This window comes from Carlito syrichta, unplaced genomic scaffold, assembly GCF_000164805.1.
Source record: "Carlito syrichta isolate Samal-C Ts95f unplaced genomic scaffold, Tarsius_syrichta-2.0.1 Scaffold315057, whole genome shotgun sequence".
Lineage (NCBI taxonomy): Eukaryota > Metazoa > Chordata > Mammalia > Primates > Tarsiidae > Carlito > Carlito syrichta.
This window is the reverse complement of record NW_007259153.1, coordinates 60,673-76,192: the sequence shown is the minus strand read 5'-3', so window position 1 is coordinate 76,192 and position 15,520 is coordinate 60,673. Positions and strand designations below refer to the sequence as shown.

Sequence of the window (15,520 nt, the reverse complement as noted above, 5' to 3'; positions counted from 1 at the left end):
GATCCTGCACTGATTTTAGAATCTTAAAAGCAGGCATATTTTAATTCACCAGGATCCTGAACTTGTCGTTTGTGTTAAAATGCTCACAGGCCACAAGACCTGAGTTTGAGGGGAAATTTATAAAGAAGCAAATTGTTCTTAAAAACCAATTCATGTGTCTTTTTTTTCTTTATATCTGAACAGTTTTTTACAGGTTATGTGTTTAGTACTGGGTGATTTTTATTACATTTTGAAAATGTCTTTGTAAATGGAAGGTTTTCATTCATTTCTGTCAGCTGCCATTTGTGAGATAGAAAAATATAAGTCAGACCTATTTGGCATCACCATAATGATATTTATGTGAGTCATGCGTGAACAGGTGTATATTTTTGAAAATTATACATAATATTTTATTTATTTTTAGTAGCCAAATTTTTTAAAAGAAATGTGCTTTTCTGATATTTTTCAAATATTTTGGATATATTGCGAGCAGCCTATTAGATGAATCATCACCTAAACAATCCCTAAATTCAAGTGAATTGCACCCCCCACCATCTTGTTTGGATACATATCTCTTCTGTTTTATTTCAAGTGGCTCCAACCCAATTCCCTACTCCCAGTTTTACGGTCTCTGATCTAGTTCTCTCGTTTTCAGCAGAAGTAAACCTTGTGAAAGCTGGTCTGATCATGCCATTTCCCTGTCTAATGTTGTCAGTGGCTTCCTATGGCCCTTAGGAAGAAGTCTGACGTGGCTCAGACCATGTTGACCCCTGGCTGCTTCCCCGCCCTTGGGTGACTCACCTTCTGCATGCCAGCCGCCACAGTCCCGAAACCTGTGTCTGAGCCTGCTAGTTCTCTGTTACTGGGACACTGCACACAGTGCCTTTCTCTCCTGTCCCTCCATTTGGGGTCTCACTGGAGCCTTTCCTGACAGTCTGCACTTAGGTTGGTTTGGGGCTTGCTTGATGATCGCCTTTGCAGAATTGCTCGCCTCTTGTCTCTTTTATCAGTTGGAGGGTGAGTTCTCTGAAGGCAGTCAGAAGTCAGCATCAACATCTGAGACTGGTTGTGGGTTTTTCTTTTCTCTCCCCTTTGCTCATCTGTCTCTGAAAAATATAGAATAATCAGGAAGAGCAGGTTAAAGAGTCTGGATTTAAATCCAGGCCAATTTGACTTTCAGATTTTGATCTTTCTACTTACCACATCCCTGTTTTCCCTAAGTTAACCTCTCACTAATCAGCAAACAGGATTTCTCAGAGTACTATCCAGCAGGGAGACTAATTGTCCTTTTTAATTTTCCCAGAGGGCTGCTTGTAGAGTTTGGCTAATAGAGCCCTGTGTCCTTTTTCTCTTCGCCCTGCCTGTTTTTTGGTGGGGTGGGTGGGCGATGTGTGCTATAGAAATGAATTCTTGAATGCAAAGAGTGTTTTAGTGGTTTTGGTCTGTGCTGGTTTTTAGTACGAGGTGAAACTTCATCTGATTGAAGTGCTGGAGTGCTTCTCTACCCTTTGAAGCTTGTCTGCAGATGGAGGCTCTATAGGGGCAGAAGCTCTGTGTTTCAAGCTCAGTCAGGGGGCTCTGCTGGACCGTTCTCTGGCATTGCAGCCTCTGCAAAATCTGCCTGGACTCCCTCCTTGTAACCTCCCCAAAGCTTTCTTTAGAGCACAGGTATCCTGGGGCCATGGTGGGATGACTTTGGGAGGAAAATGAGATTTGCTCTTGTACTTGAGCTGCTATGCTCAGCCTGCTGAGTTCTCTTTGTTGTGTCTGGCAGTATTGAAAGCAGGCACTCTTATCTCGTGTTCGCTGCAAAGTGTGAAACTACTTAGGGCCACTGGGGAGCTGGCAGCAATGGAGAAAGCACCATGGCAAATACCCTACTGAATATGTACTTTGTTCGGTTGTGGGGGGTGATGTTTGGTGTCCTACATGTTTCACCAAAATAACTAGCTGGGAAGTGAGAAATGTACTCAGTTTTTGAGAGCTGATGACTAAATTAATTTCACTTGAATTTAGGGATTGTTTGGGTGATGATTCATCTAATAGGCTGCTCACAAAATATCCAAAATATTTGGAAAATATCAGAAAAGCACATTTCTTTTAAAAATTTGGTTAATAAAAATATATAAAATACTATGTATAATTTTCAAAAATATACACTTGTTCATGCATGACTCATAAATATCATTATGGTGATGCCAAAAAAGTCTGATTTATAATATCTATTTTACAAATGACAGTCGACAGAAATGAATGAAAACCTTCCCTTTACAAAGACATTTTCAAAATGTAATAAAAATCACCCAGCACTACACACATAGCCTATTAAAAACTGTTCGGACATAAAGAAAAACAAAGGCACCTGAATTGTTTTTTAAGAACAATTTGCTTTTTTTTTTTTTTTGAGTTGGAGTTTCATTCTGTCACCCAGACTGGAGTGCAATGGCCGCTCCTGGCCACCGCAGCCTCGACCCACTGGGCTCCGGCGATCCCTCCACCTCAGCCTTCCGAGTAGCCGGAATTACAGGCATGCGCTACCATACCCGGCTGATTTTCGATTTATTGTAGAGATTAGGTCTCGCCAAGTTGCCCAGGCGGGTCTCGAACCCGTGGGCTCAGGCAATCCACTCACCTCGGCCTCCCAAAGGCACGGGATTACAGGCTGAGCCACTGACCCAGTTACAATTTGCTTCTTTATAAATTTCCCTTCAAACTCAGGTCTTGTGGCCTGTGAACATTTTAACACGAACGACAAGTTCAGGATCCTGGTGAATTAAAACATTCCTGCTTTTAAGATTCTAAAATTGGTGCAGGATCTCATGTAGACAATTAGCGTTAAGTATAACCAAATATATAATCCCTAAATTCAAGAGAAATCAATTGAGTCATTAGTTCTTGAAAAGGAAAGCAGTGGCAATCTGCAGTCCTTGGAGTGCCATGCTAGTTGTCAGGGTGGAAGTTATAAAATAAGATACTTTAAGTGGATGTGTCCATCTTTGGGTTTTATGACATGGGAAAAGACATATTACAGCATACTTTTCAAAAAAATTCTATGAGAAACATAAGGGAAGCAAATATGACTGGTAAACAAGTGAAAAGTGTGCCCTAAAGAGGCAACACCTGAAAATGCAGCTGAAGGCAAATGGTTATGTTTGAGCTGTGGTTAGTATATCTTGGTTCCCTGTGGGTGGCTGCCACTTTTTTCGGAGAAAAGACAAATCAATCCTGGAAAGCATATGTGTAGCTGAATTTCAGATAAACTGCACCTTTTTCACCCACCTCCAACGTGGCCAGTGACATTGGTGCTCTGATGCCCTCTCAGTCACAAAAGGCAGGACAGTCTCCCTGCTGGGTCCAGGGCTAAAGCTGAAAGTCCCAGCCCAATCGTCCAGCCCTGCATCCCCAGACCCTACCACTCCAGGCCCCCATGGCTGCCTGTGGCAGTGGTGTTGGGGTCCTCTTGGGACAATCCCAGGCCTTACTTCTCTTCCTGTGCACTCGCTCATGTTCCTGTTCTTCCAGCCAGACCTTGCTTCCCCAGGAGTTTATGTCAAAAGCAACTCACTTAAGAGAAGGAGACCCCTCTCTGCTTTCTCTTGCTTAGAGAAGAATTCAGCCAGTAGTGTTAAATCCAAAATTCAAAATCCGAGAGACCACCAAGGAGCCAGCTCCGATGCAAACACACGAGGGTCTTTATTCAGACTCGAGTCTGGGCTCACGTTTGAAGCTGATGCAGCAGCTTCAGGGACGAGAGCCCTGATCCAGTATAGCAAGTAGTTTTTATACATAATTACAGAGGGAGGGACTGGGCGTGACTGGTTTTTCCTAGGCTTACAACATTAACCAATCAGAAGAGGTCATGATGTAGAAACCGAAGTCCATGGACCTTGCATAGTTAGTTTCCAATCAGGTCCGCAGTGATGTCAGGGGACAGGGGTGCTTGAGATTGGTTGGTTTGTTTTTGGTTTGTGCGGGCTCGTGCTCAGTTGCCTGTGATTGACGGGAAACGGCTAAACGGGCAGAGTGGAATGCCAGATAAGCTAGGTTTTCACAGTCACAGTGACTGTGTATAAATCAGCTTGGGCACACAGGCAGGTTTGAGATAACGCAGAGCCCACCAGAAGTGGGCTGGTGCCACAGAGTCTAAGGAATGCCCGGAAGGGGCTTATCGCTTAACTTTTACAGCCCGTTACAGAAGTGGAAGAAGCCAGCATGGCAATTGGGACAAACAAAAGCTTAACAAAGTTCTGAGTACAAACACTGCTTAAAACATTGTATAACTATACAATCAGTTACTACCCAGCACCTGACATGTGCCTAGTTCTACGGGGTCTGAGGGAGGATTTAAAATACTAAGAATTTATAAAATATAGTGAACGTGAGGTAGGAATATATAAAATGCAATGAACGCTTTTTTTACAGCAAGTATAGTTTTTTTGAATCTCTTGGGTCTCTCAGTAGTGTGGCAGAATGCAGCAAATGCTCAAATATATTTCTTGTATGATTGAGTGAATAAACGCAGAAACACATGCAGCTGCTTCGGGATCAGCAGTTGGCCTCATGGCAATCACCTGGGATGACAGAATGTTTCCCACTAATCCTGTGGCGGGAAGGGGGGTTGGTAGCAGTTAAAGGTATTTCCTTTAGAAAGCCAAGTGGCAAACTCTAAAGACCAGCCAGGCCGGTTTTGTTTGAAAAGGCCAAATGGCCAGAGACCGATGGCTCTCATGGAAATGCAAAAGAGTAACTAATTCACAGACTTATCCAAAAGCCCTCTTCTGAAGCTGACGGGTTTACAACCCTGTAGTTCCTGGAAACCATTTGTTCTTTGAAAGTTCTGATTTTTCTGAACACAATCTTACAAGATTCCAAAGGAAATATGTAATCGCTCCACCCAACCCCCTCCCTTACCTAAACGAAGGTATAAGACCCCACTTCGCCCGTTCTGGGGGGTTTGATTTGGACGCATTAGTCCTCGAGCCCACCGGCGTCATAAAGTTGCCACTTCCTATAATAGTCTCGGTGTCACGGTCTCTCTATTTTTCCCACTACAGTAGTAGTAGTAATAATAATAAATATCATCTCACTAATTTACCCAAAAGGCAGCAGTTTAAGAGAAAACATATTCAACATGACTTTCGCTTTGCTTTTAGGTGACAACAATTTTTTGCAAACCCTCCTTATGAGGAGCCAGGAAGTGGAGGCTGACTCTGCTGGTAGCTTGCCTGATATCTGTTCTCCCTTCCTATTTCCAACAATATCCTTGAGGGCCACACTGCCTGGCTAAAAGTCACCATCTTTTCTCCACCTCCTTACGCCGTGAAGACCTGGAAGTCCTGGCCACTGAGGCCTGTACCAGCCCTACTTGTGGGCACTGTTTCCTCTTCCCTTGCGACTCCCCCTCCCAGATTCCAGCTGCTCTGTACCTCTGTTCATGCCTAGGCACGAACCATGCCGGCACAACCTGACAGCTTGTGCCTCCAGTCCAGGTGATAGCTTTCATTTCCTGCCTGGGGCTTCTCAGATCTGGCAATGTGGAAAGCCCACACGAGAGAGGTGGACTGTTGGCCCCCGTGGAGTGCCTGTGACTGAGTGTGGACAGCTGTGAGAGGCACGTAGAGGGTACAGGAGGAGCTCCTTTGCAAGTCATCTATGGAGGAGGCCTGCTAGGGAATGGATCCTTAGATTAGCGTTCCTCCTTTCTGGCTTTTTCATTCCTTATGCCTGCTTCCTGCGAGTCCATTCCCAAATAAACTGCCATGGCTCTACCTTCATCTCAAGCTCTGCTTTCAGGGAAACCACATTATTAGCCGGGCTCGGTGGCTCAGCCTGTAATCCCGTGCTTTGGGAGGCTAAGTGGATTGCCTGAGCCTGCGGGTTTGAGACCCGCCTGGGCAACTTGGCGAGACCTCATCTCTACAATAAATCAAAAATCAGCCGGGTGTGGTAGTGCACGCCTGTAATTCCGGCTACTCAGAAGGCTGAGGCGGAAGGATCGCTGGAGCCCAGCAGGTCGAGGCTGCGGTGGCCGGGAGCGGCCACTGCACTCCAATCTGGGTGACAGAGTGAGACTCCAACTCAAACAACAACAACAACAACAAAAAAACACATTATTACGAGATGTGTGGAAGAGCAGAAATCAAGGGAAATCAGGGGTATCTTTTTAAAAGGAAGAGGCAGATTCCATCACCAGGTCCCTTCTTTTTCATTCTCATTGGTGTTAAAAAGAATTAAAAAAAGCCATTTTCTTGTAATGACTATGATGGCCACAGTGATAAAACTAAAAGGCTGTCCCTGATAACACTGCTGAACAGCTGCCCACCCCAGCCAGCACCCCTCATCTGGTAGGACATAAATAACTCATCAGTTTGAGCCCGATTCCGATTTTTCTGTTATTTGCCTTCTCCAAAATCATTCCTAACTGATACAGTAGAAAAAAGCGGGGGGGAGTACTTGGATTTACAAATCTTAGGGTCATAAGTGTCATCTAGCTTTTAAGAAAACCCAGTATCGGCCGGGCATGGTGGCTCAAGCCTGTAAGGGGATGGCCTGAGCCTGTGGGTTTGAGAACAGCCTGGGTAACTTGGCGAGACCTCATCTCTACAATAAATCAATAAAAAAATTAGCCAGGTGTGGTAGCGCATGCCTGTAGTTCCAGCTACTTGGATTGCCTGAGCCCAGCAGGTCAATGCAGAGGCGGCCATGAGCATGCCACTGCACTCCAGCCTGGGTGATAGAGTGAGACTCCAGCTCAAAAAAAAAAAAAAAAAGAATTCTGAAATGTCTTTTATGTTTCACAGGGCTTATTTCTCACGAAAGGCACATTGGCTTACATTGATCCAGCTTTGTTTTGCAGCAACAATGCAGCACTTTACAACCATACACAGCCTAAAGAGAAGTTAGTTCACTATACCTCGGTTTAACCATTTCATCTGATCGAAAAGCAATCCCTTTCTGTGGAATCAGCAAAAGGAAACAGGGCGTTTTATGTTTTGTGCATTTACACATTTGAATGTATGTTTGTCTTAGGATTTTGTCTCTTTTGAAGGTGTAGCAAGGTAGCCAGAACTGCCCTGGCCCCAAGGTATAGCTGTCGAGAAATATCTACCAAAAGGGAATTGTTTCATTAAACATAAAACTTTGCTTTGTTCGTTAGGATCTTGCCAGATGGGAATTCAGTGTTTTGAAAGCAGGCACCCGCATGGAATTTTGTTTCTGACATTGATGAACTGGCTGAATCTCAGTGTGGTGATTTTATTATGGGTTTCAATGAATGCCGACCGAGGGTGTGTCCATAACTTCTGATGATCTGTAGGTGTCAAGCCAGTCTATGACTGAGCAGTCATGGTAAAGTGTCCGTATCTATGAATCAAAAAAGTAGAGATAAACTCTCAGATTATTGTTTTTTCTGTTTTCAAGTTGGAGTCTCGTGCTGCTGCCCAGGCTGGGGTGTGCGGTGGCACAATCAAGGCTCTCCACAGACTTGTCCTCCTGGGCTCCTGAGTAGTTGGATCTACAGATGTATGCCACCATGCCTGGCTAATTTTTTTTTATTTTTTGTAGAGATGCGATCCTGCTATATTGCTTAGGCTGGTCTCAAACTCCTGGGCTCAAGCCGTCTTCCTGTCTCGGCCTCCCAAAGTTCTGGCACTGAGGCATGAGCCACCATGTCTGGCAAGTTTTTATATTGCAAGAGCCTTCCAAGTGGACCGAATGCCAGTTTTTTTTTGAAAAACTTCTGCTGAACTTCCAGGTACAGCATGATTTATTGTGTTTGATAAAAAGCACAGGCAACACAGAACATTGGATTGCAGATCAGAAGAACCGAGAATCAAAACGAGAAAGGCTTCCCTGTCTTAGACTACTCTGCCTCTTCATTCTGCTGACTCCTGGTACCCTCTGCGCCATGAGCTGGACGAGAAACCCTGTTCCATACACTTCATAAGGATCTTTGCAGAGTGAAGACACTAGTTCTAAGTGTTTCTCTTTTGTTGGTTCTATCACAGGAAGTCTGTGAGGTACCTAGGAATATATCTGGAGAAACTAAGAGTGAGAGAAGTCAATACATTTCCTCAGTCACTTAGTAAATGGCACAAATGAGATTCGAACTTGCCTGATTCAGAGGCCATTTTTTTCCACACTTCTCTACTGCTGAGTGTGGTAATTAAAACTGTGTTCAGGCTGGGCTCGGTGGTTCAACCTGTAATCCCAGCACTTTGGGAGGCCAAGGCGAATGAATTGCCTAAGCCCACAGGTTCGAGACCAGCCGGGGCAACTTGGCGAGACTTCGTCTCTACAATAGATAAAAATTAAAAAATAAAATAAAATAAAATAATGCAGTGGAGTCAGTCAGAGCTGGGTTCAAATCCCAGTTTTGCCAGTGACTAACCATGTCTTTGGGCAAGTAACTCAGTCTCTCAGGTCCTCCACTTTTTCATTCAGAAGCAGCTATATATTATTGTGATTTTGATTTGCATTCCCTTGATTATCAGTAATGTTGAGTATCTTTTCATATTATTATTATTATTATTATTTTTTGAGTTGGAGTTTCACTTTGTCGCCCAGACTGCAGTGCAGTGACCATGGCCACCGCAGCCTTGACCTCCTGGGCTCCGGCGATCCTTCCGCCCCAGCCTTCCGAGTAGCCGGAATTACAGGTGCATGCTACCATGCCCAGCTAATTTTTAAAAAAAATTTATTGCAGAGATGAGGTCTCGCCGGCCCGGGTGGGTCTCGAACCCATGGGCTCAGGCAATCCACTCACCTCAGCCTCCCAAAGGCGCGGGATTACAGGCTGAGCCACCGAGCCCGGCTCATCTTTTCATATTATTGTTGGTCATTAGTACGTTGTCTTTGGAGAAATGTCTATTTCTAAATGATACAGCAGAAAAGGGGGAAAAAAGAGTACTTGAATTTACAAATCTTAGGGTAATAAGTGTCATTCTGCTATTTAGAAAACCCAGCATCTCCTCCCATGCATGACATGAGGGGTCTGTGGAAGTGTCTGTTTTCTTCCCGATAATCACAGGAGCTGCAGGTGCAGAAGCTTTCCACCTGCCTTAGGGTCTCTCCTGTGTCTTTATCTCATGTCCTTTTACTTTCCCTTATTATCATTTATTTTCTATAATGTGAATTAGACACACAAAAAATAACCTGGAAAAAATAGCATGCATTCAGAATTCTTATGCCACTGTTCTTAAGAATTCTGAAATGTCTTTTTATTTTTCTCAGGGCCTATTTCTCACTAAAGGCACATTGGCTTTCATTGATTCAGCTTTGTTTTGCAGCAATAATGCCCATTTTTAAATTGGGTTGTTGGTTTTTTGTTGTGGAGTTGTCAGAACAATATGTATTTTTGATATTAATCCCTCATCAGATATATATATGTAAATATACACGTATATATGTATGTATGTATATCACATTTAGTATTTATCATTTAGTATTTATCTTTTAAGAAGCAAAGGAGACCTTATAAAGTGTTGAAGAAAATGACAAAAATATAGGTAAATAATGCTGCCCTGTAATATCCCCTGTAGTGGAAACTTTTAAGAAGGACTTTCTTATTTATTCCCAGAGGGGCACTTAAAACTTCTTTGATGTAAGAAAGAATATTACTACCTTATTGATACTTTGCTGTTTCCTTGATAAAAAGACAATTGCAGCTTTTGAATTTGTAAGTTGAGTGGCAAAACAAGATAATACCAAAGCCAAAAGGTGTCTGAATGAAAATATATTTTATTTGTTCATTTGAGAGATTTATTTTACTTTACAAAATTGTGTAATGGAACAGGTATTTTATATGTTTTATATTATGATTTCCCTTCACCTCTTGTCAGTTATTATCCTTTGTGGACTATTATCTTCTCCTCTAAACTAGTCCCTTTGTGAAAATGTCATACTTTCTTGATTCTCAAATGTTTTTGGAATAGCAGTAGGTATTAGCGAGGCAGGATATTTAGTGTAGATTAGACATAGGTAAATCTCTTTTAGTCAGTTTTAGAATAGAAGCATTCAGATATTTTTCCTTAACATATCAAATGGACCACCCTGCAGGCTAGGAAGTGGACTCTCCAGGCCACCCCACCCCCTCAGCTCATCAAAGGAAAAGCTCCTCAAGGTAGTTCCAAGACCGGGTTTTGAAAACTATAGAAACGATAATCAGACCACCTTTTAGCTTATAAATTAACTTAGTCACAATGCCTAGGAAGTCAAAATTCATGTTCCATGTTCCAGGAAAAGACTACCTCCTTGCCCAACAGAGGCAGAGGGGTTACCATCTCTCCGCAGGTGGATGCCTGTAGCCCTCATTAATATATTAATCACTAAGTAGCTATAGCAAACTTTTTGTCAAAAGTAAAAATATGGTTTCTCTCCCACTTGTACCTCCTGGCATCTCTCTCTCTTTTCTCCCTGCTTCTCTCACTAACAAATTCTTTTTTAAAGACTTTGTTATCCACTCTGAAATTCTTTTTAGTAGTGAGTCAAAGGACCCATAGGCATTGCGCTGTACCCCACCCGGCAACAATAGGCAATCAATATTTAATAATATCAATATTTAAACTTGAACATTTTCCTTGATATTGTACTTAAAAAACTTTTTTTCTCTTGAGCCATAAAAAAAAGCACAGATAGCTTTCCAGAATGACTGAAGTATCTGTCATTTAGACAATCAACAGTCTAGTTGTAATTGAATGCTACTTGAGATTTCCTCAGCACATAAAATGAAGATGGTGGATAATAGCACTGCAGTATTCCTAAATCAGCAAAATGATGTCTTGAGTTCATTAGCAGTGCAATGTCTTCAATGATAAGCAATCATTCCATGCACCAGAGATCTGTATGCACAAAGTACAGGCATATTTGTTAAATAAAAAAAATACGGCCCAGAGGATAGCAGTCTATAAAATGTGACCAATTTATGCAATAGTCATCGGGGTGAATTAATTTTACTTGCTACAATATTCTAATCTTAAAAAAGAATTGGCACTGAATGTGCTATCTATTTTGAATAGGTTTAAAAAGCATTTTGGTGATCTAAATGACTGGATCTTATTATTTAAAACATTTTCTTCATTTGAAAACTTCGAAAAAAACCAATTTTTACTTTTTTTATATGGATTTTGCAAAGTTTATTGAACAAGATTTTTTAAAGGTGGGAATGTATACTGGTTTAAGGTAATGTTTTTCATATTAAATCATTTAGAAAAGTCCAGATCGATTTAAGCCCCAATATTAGTTAAGCAGAGTTTTTATTGACTCACATTATAGAGAAAGATAAAAATGAGCTTAAAATTAGCTCACAATGAAGATTTGCTTGTGATCAGTACCCTTTCAGTTCAGTCTTTCACACTTTTTTGTCTATGATTTATTGTTGTATATTAAGAATTAATGTTCAGAATGAATGCTCTGAGACCCTGCAAAGTTGTGAATAATTGAAGAAATGTTATATTTTATTGCCATTAATTATAAAGTATTAGAAAAGTTTCCAAAACAGAAATTTAAGAGTCATTTAAATATTTAAGCAGTTAGCCAGGAATTCAGTAAACCAAATTACACAGTTTACTATGTATTGTGTTTAATCTAGATTGTCTATAAAATTTGCATACCATGTAGATTTTACTTACATCATAGGAGCTGATGTCATTTGTTTCTTGTAGAATAAGAGCTAGAGTCATCTGTTTGTATTTATTTTGATACATGAGGTCAATGTCTAAACACTTATATGACTAATGTTTACTAAATGATTACTATATCTCAGGCACTGCTTTAGGTGCTTGAATATCAGTGAATTGAACAGAGAAAAAATACTGTCCTAATAGGGCTTATGTTTTAGTAGAGTGAATATAAATAAGATACATAATAAATAAGCATATACTGTAGTACTTTAGATGGTAATGAGTGCTACATAAAAAGGAAAATTAAAGTGGAGCAAAAGCAGTCAGATGTGCATAAGGAAAACTATATAGCTGCAAGTTTTTTTGTAGACACGTCATAAAATTAACTGTATTCAACCAACATGTACACTATACTTTTGGAAACACCATTCTAGGCCAGGCATCTCTGTTTGGAAGTTGTAGAGTACAAAGTCCCTTAACAAAACAGTCACCTAACAAAAGTAAATGGACAAAAGTATTGGAAGTGTGGAATAAATCTAGAATCTAGAACTCATAAGTCTCTGGTTGCCAACCATGTATTAAAACTCTCAACTATATTAGATATTTGTAATTTTTATAATCTGAGGACAAGTCATATGTATAACTCTGAAGCAAAAGATCACCATACATTGATGCGATCAAGAGATAATTTTGGGAGTTCTGGTAAGATGGCGACGGCATAGGTGGATTTGTGAGATTCTCCAAATATGAGTTCCCAAAAAGACTCTTACTTTTTTTCCCCCAACCCATGCTTACTGCCAGCCGCACCAGTCTGAGGCCCGGGGATCTTTGGTCCCATGCAGGGCCAGATACTGTGGCCCCGGCTACTGCTGCTCTACTATACATACAGGGCCAGATACTGTGACTTGTGCTGTGTGGGAGTCCCGGGTCTCGGCTCCCTCCCTGGCTACATCATCTCACCCATCACCCAGCACCAAGCTGCCGGTCACCTAGGGTGCACAGGGAGGCTCTGGGCACCCGCCCCTCAGAGATACTGGTCCCATTTCTGGCTGAAGTACCCTGTGAGGGACCCAGGGCCACTCTCACTGCCCACCGCCTGCCCTTTGGAGCTTCAGAGCTCAGGAGCTCTGGGCCCACCTTGGCTGAGGCACTCAGTGCAGCGACCCCATGCTGGTGGAAGGGAACAGCCTATCTAAGGAGGTGCTGACCAGAGGCTCTCAGCTCCAGAGGAGGGAACTCCCGACCCCCTCCTCCACCCCAGCCTGCTGGTGGCACCCCAGATCCAGCACCCAGCTGTGCAGCTGATCCCTGGTGCCTCCCAATCCAGCATAGTCCATCACAGTGGATTGTACAGGGACCCAGATGGGACCCAGATGAGCAGAGAGAAAAGATCTGCAAAAAGTGAAACTGCCACCTCGGCCATCCTCTAGGCAGAGATTTGCATTGCCCCACCCACCTATCAGCTGCCTCCACCTCAGTTCCTAAGGTAACCTCGCTAAACAGGAGACAAAGCCCCTCCCCTGCTGAATCAGACAAAGGCAATGTCCCAGAATCCCAAGCAGCGAGTAAATCTAGCTGCCTGCAAGGAAAACAAAGGGGAGAGGCTGGTAATCAGATCTCCTATTATGACTTTTGATTTTATCATTTTGACTGTTAGTTTTGCTCACTTTTGTTCACTTCCTGATTTATGCTGTTTCATGATTTTATTGGTCTGTCTCTGTGTAGCTACCAGTAATCTTTAGGGAATTTTGCTCACATGTTTTTCTCACTTCTCTCCAGCCTTGTGTCTCCTTTTCACCTATTAGTTGGTATGTATATCTGTTTTCCCTCTCACTCTCCTCTCTTTCTAACTTCCTATTGACCCCCACTTCCTCCATTATTATCCTCTTCTGTACCACCTTTTACTCCAGGGAACAAACTTACATACCACAGCACAGACATATTATAAGGCAGTGGGAAATAGGTTCCAGTGTGCTCATACACCTGTTGGTGGATGCTGGAACCAGCATACAGATTCTGAATCACAGCTTCCCCCTCAATTAAACCTCAAAACTGTAAAAAGTACGGCCTGCAGCCCACACTCTAACCGCAAAAGTGAACAAAGCCAGAGGACACTCATAAGGAAGAACAGGAGATTGCACAAGTGAAAAAAAACAACCACACCTTCCCTGAAAAACAGAATTAAAGAAGGGGAGGGGAAAGGGGAGAGAGAGAAAAATCTACATAAATGAAGAAAAACCAAAAGAAGAATATGGATCCCTCCCCACTGAGAAAACTGACTTCAGAATGCAAATAATGAAGAACCCCCAGAATGACTGGTCCCAAACTACAAACCTAGATATCAAGACATTAATGGAGAGACTAAAAAGAATTGAGAACACACAAGAAGAAACTAGGAAGGAGCTTATATCTGAGATAACAATAATAAAAAATACTGTGAATGAAATTAATAACAAACTGATAAACATGGAAAGCAGAATTACCCAAGCAAAAGAAAGAATCTAAGAGCTTGAGGATCAAAATATAGAACTAACCCAAACTCTTAAAAACACAGAAAACAAGTTCAAAAAGACAGAACAAAACCTTCAAGAGATGAGCGATTACTTCAAGAAATTGAACCTAAGAATAATTGGCCTTCCTGAGGCATAAAGAGAGACAGAGGACACACTGGAACAAACTTTCCATGAGATCATTCAAGAAAATTTCACTTATCTAATCAGTGATGCAAAAATTCAAACACAAGAGATTCAGAGAACCACTGCAAGACAACAAATGAGAAGACCAACTCCTAGACACATAATAATTCACCTAAACAAAGTAGACATAAAAGAAAAAATCCTAAAGGCAGCAAGAGAAAAAGGCCAGATCACCTACCATGGAAGACCAATTAGAATAGCAGCAGATTTATCTACAGAAATCCTGCAGGCTAGGAGTGCTTGGAGCCCTATCTTCAAAGTCCTAAAAGATAAGCAATTTCAACCAAGAATAACCTATTCAGCCAAGTTAACCTTCATCAGTGAGGAAGAATTAAAATCTTTCCCAGATATCGAATCCCTAAGAATGTATGCTGCCACCAAACCACCTCTACATGAAACACTTCAGAAAGTACTAAACACAGAAGAAAAGGGAAAAAGAACAATGTTCTTCACAAGCGTACAGGAAAAAGAATAAAATACACACGAACCAACCCCAAAACTAAAAGAAAGACAAAGAACCAAGTGGAAGGACTACAACTCAATAAGAACTCCATGATAGGGATGAAATCTCACATTTCAATAATTAGCCTGAATGTGAATGGACTAAACGCACCACTGAAAAGACATAGAATGGCAAAATGGATAAAATATCACCAGGCAACAATATACTGCCTTCAAGAGACTCATCTCACTAGAAAGGACATACACAGACTCAAAGTAAGAGGATGGGAAACAAACTTTCAGGCAAGTGGAACACAAAAGAAAGGAGGAGTCGTGATCCTAATTTCAAACAAAATGCCATTTAAGCTATCAAAAATTAAAAAAGATACAGAGGGCCACTACATAATGATAAAAGGTTCACTCCATCAACAGGAAATATCTATCCTAAACATATATGCACTCAACATAGGTGCGCCAACTTTCATAAAGCAACTTCCAGGAAAACTAAGGAAAGATATTGACTCTAACATCATCATAACTGGGGACTTTAATACCCCACTCACAACCCTAGACAGATCATCAGGACTAAAAATCAGCAAGGAGATCCGGAGCCTCAATGTGACTCTTGACCAAATGGACTTAATTGATACCTACAGAATGCTCCATCCAAAGACCCAAGAATACACATTCTACTCATCATCGTATGGAACATATTCTAAGATCAACCACATAATTGGCCATAAATCAAGCATAAGCAAATTTAAAAGGACCGAAATTTTACCATGC

At 41.6% G+C, this 15,520-nt stretch overlaps 1 pseudogene; it reads left to right on the top strand.

Annotated features, from left to right (window-relative positions):
• Nucleotides 1-944: 944 nt before the first annotated feature.
• Nucleotides 945-15,520, top strand: part of LOC103274850 — a 41,611-nt pseudogene continuing 27,035 nt past the window's right edge.